A 3,814-nucleotide genomic window follows, 5' to 3' on the forward strand; every position below is an offset into this window, starting at 1 on the left:
ACCTGCGGGTTTTGCTCTGCTCTGCTTGTCTACCGCACTTGCGGGTTTTTGCTCTGCTGTGCTTGTCTACCGCACCTGCGGATTTTGCTCTGCTCTGCTTGTCTGCCGCACTTGCGGCTCGGTTCCTGTATCCCAGTCTGTACTGGTCCCTATCCTGCCTGCGTTCTTACCTGCCAGTACCCACCTGTCTGTATCCGGCCAGTATCCACCTGTCTGCATACCAGCCATGTCTGCCAGTACCCACCTGTCTGTATACCAGCCGTGCCTGCCAGAATCCACCTGTCTGCATACCAGCCGTGCCTGCCAGTACCCACCTGTCTGCATTCCAGCCGCGCCTGCCAGTACCCACCTGTCAGTATGCCAGCCTAACCTGCCTGCTCCTGCATTCCCCGGTGCGGGTCAACAGCCCTTCCATGCCACCCCGGAGGTGGGGGAGGAAAGTGGTGCCTGCCGTCAGGGGGATGGTTTCCCCTCCGGTCGCTGGAAGCTCTGGAGGCAGCCCTGTGTCTCCACAGACAGCCTTGCGGCATGCTCCAGAGTAATGGAGGGTAACCCCCATCGCGGGGGGCCCGGGCGGGACAAAAGGGAGAGAGAGAGGGCATCGGGGCGCGGAGCCTCGAGCCTCCCTCAAAAAAATCCCTTGCGACAGGACCCCAGCTGTGCCACAGAGGCAATCGACGGAGGGGTGACCCTCAGGCTGGCGTAGCCCCGGGAGCAACCAGGGGCAGCAAGGTGAATTTGGAATGTCGATGATCAATGTATCCTGCAATTCACACTAATTCTCGCAGCTAGCTGCGTTCTTCAACCTATGCGCGAGCCGCGTGATTCACCGTTAAAAGTCGCACTTCTGGGTCCGGGCACCCTGGGACGTCCATTTCTATGCATCGTCCAGCAAAGGAGGGGTGCATCAGGGGGTTCTCTCTCTCGGCCCTCTTGCCCTGGGCGCTTGGCCTCCGCCCTCACTCCGGCGTGGAGGGGAACGATGGAGGGCTCGAGGCTTCTCGACCTACCGCCCCCAGTCCTGCAACCCCGTGGAGCGGGGTATACGGACGCGCGGGCGAACAGTACCCGGGACGGCCTTTCGCGGGCTTGTTTTCCTGGGCGGGGGAGGACGCGGCGGGGCCCCACAGTCGGCGCGAAGCCGGGCGTCCGTCGGACGACGGAGTGAGAGGGGCTCTCCGAGCCCTCCTGACATTGTCTGCCCGGCAAGAACTCTCGCTGGCCCTCGCCGCCTCTCCTGCGTGCGGGCTGCACCGGCGGAGTGGAAGGATCCCGCCGCAACCCTTTGGCAGGGGGAGTCGGAGAAATCGGCTTCCGGCTCCGCGCCTCCTCGGTTCTGCCGCTCCGTTAATGATTGTTCCACAGATTCACCTACGGAAACCTTGTTACGACTTTTACTTTCTCTAGATAGTCAAGTTCGATCGCCTTCTCGGCTCTCCGCCAGGGTCTTGGCGGATCCCGGCGGGGCCGATTCAAGGACCTCACTAAACAATCCAATCGGTAGTAGCGACGGGCGGTGTGTACAAAGGGCAAGGACTTAATCGAAGCGAGTTTATGACCCGCATTTACTGGGAATTCCTTGTTCACGGGGAAGAATTGCAATCCCCGATCCCCATCACGAACAGGGTTCAGCGGGTTGCCCGCACCAATCAGCGAAGGGTAGACACACACTGGTCCGTTCAGTGTAACGCGCGTGCAGCCCTGGACATCTAAGGGCATCACAGACCTGTTATTGCTCGATCTCACGTGGCTGAGTGCCACTTGTCCCTCTAAGAAGCTGGACGCGGACCGTGGGGGTCGCGTAACTAGTTAGCATGCCGGAGACTCATTCGTTATCGGAATTAACCTGATCGCTCCACCAACTAAGAACGGCCATGTACCACCACCCACAGAATCTAGAAAGAGCTTTCAATCTGTCAATCCTTTCCGTGGCCAGGCTGGGTGAGGTTTCCTGTGTTGAGTCAAATTAAGCTGCAGGCTCCACTCCTGCTGGTGCCCTTCCGTCAATTCCTTTAAGTTTCAGCTTTGCAACCATACTCCCCCCGGAACCCAAAGACTTTGGTTTCCCGGATGCTGCTCGGCGGGTCATGGGAATAACGCCACCGGATCGCCAGTTGGCATCATTTATGGTCGGTATCTGATCGTCTTCGAACCTCCGACTTTCATTCTTTCGTTCATTCTTAGCAAATGCTTTCGCTTTGGTTCGTCTTGCGCCGGTCCAAGAATTTCACTTCTAGCGGCGCAATACGGATGCCCCCGGACATCCCTCTTAATCATGGCCCCAGTTTCGACAACCAACAAAATAGAACCAAAGTCCTATTCCATTATTCCTAGCTGGAGTATTCAGGCATGGCTGCCTGCTTTGAACACTCTCATTTTTTCAAAGTAAATGCTTCGGGTCCCTGGGACACTCAGTCAAGAGCATCAGGGTGGCTTTGCCCCAAGGCAAAGGGGCTGGGACTGGTGGTAGCAAGATCCAACTGTGAGCTTTTTAACTGCAGCAGATTTAGTGTATGCTACTGGAGCTGGAACTCTATTTTAGGCTTGTGGAGGCCGACACCGGCCACCACGTCATGGCTGCGTCGGCGGCCTGGTATCCATACTCAGTCCCCAGCCGCCCGGCGGCCGGGTGTCCACGCTTGGTCCCCAGCCGCCAGGGGGCGGCTGGGTGTCCATACTCGGTCCCCAGCCACCCCTATTTGTCCCGGTAACCTTCCCCACACTTTTCTTAGCCTGGCCTGCTTTAGGGCAGCATTGGCCGAGCCCACCAGACAACCAGACTCCTCCGGTGGGCCCTGGCATCTCCATCAGGGGAGTTGAGAGTGCCAAGGTGAGGAGCATGATGATGATGATAGAAGTTAGCATCTGCTTTGTTTTCTTGGAATGAAAGCGTAAGTGTGCAGCTAGCCACCCACCCACCCCCAGGCTGCAATACCATACTGCTAGCTTGCTTGCACTTGAAATTGGGCCTTTTAGGCATGTGGAGGCGGAATCTGGCCACCACGTCATGGCTGCGGCGGTGGCCTGGTATCCATACTCAGTCCCCAGCCGCCCGGCGGCCGGGTGTCCACGCTTGGTCCCCAGCCGCCAGGGCATGGCCGGGTGTCCATAAACGGTCCCCAGCTGCCCCTATTTGAAGGACAGCCTAACCACAAACACGTGGACAAGTGAATGTGGCCAGGGATGGTCCATCTCACTGACGCCTTCACACTGGGTTAATATTGACGAAGCCGGGACACAGTTGGACACTGGGATGCAACACGTCCTCCAGACATAGAAGATTGCGTGTCCTGGGTCAATCAGGCTTCAACACAAAGTTCAGAAGGTAGACAGCAGCAGTGGTCGGTTTCCTACACAACGAGTAAATTATTCATGATCATGAGGCCATCCATCTCCTTAGCTTTCTGTTCCTTGGAATGCAAGCACATGTATGTAGTAGCGACTAGGCCTGAGGTGGTCAGTGTTTTCTTGCATATCCTACCTCCTCCGAGGATTGCTGGATGTTTTCCTTCTACTATCCCAGTTCTATGACTCCCGTTAAAACAAAGCTTCAGGTGATGAATGATGGATGAGGTGGTGGCAAAGGAGAAAGAGCAGGAGGAACAGGGACCATTCACATCAATATCAGGCCAGTCAACCACACATGTCTTGTAGGATATGTTTCTGTACCAAAAGGAGTGGTTCGGCTACACAGTTATAGGGCATACAGTGAGTGCAATGCCTACCAAAAATTTCGAGGCACTCCAATGCCCCTTGGAAGTGACATGGAGGTCAGAAGGCCTTAACCCTAGAACTCATGACCATAAAAATCTAC

General features: G+C 56.4%; 1 pseudogene; it reads right to left on the reverse strand.

Annotated features, from left to right (window-relative positions):
• Nucleotides 1-686: 686 nt before the first annotated feature.
• LOC141175331 (5.8S ribosomal RNA) lies at nt 687-841 on the reverse strand (annotated as a pseudogene).
• Nucleotides 842-3,814: the final 2,973 nt, after the last annotated feature.

The sequence above is a fragment of the Phyllobates terribilis genome, unplaced genomic scaffold, assembly GCF_046119375.1.
Source record: "Phyllobates terribilis strain yellow unplaced genomic scaffold, ASM4611937v1 Scaffold_1__5_contigs__length_1240528914, whole genome shotgun sequence".
NCBI lineage: Eukaryota > Metazoa > Chordata > Amphibia > Anura > Dendrobatidae > Phyllobates > Phyllobates terribilis.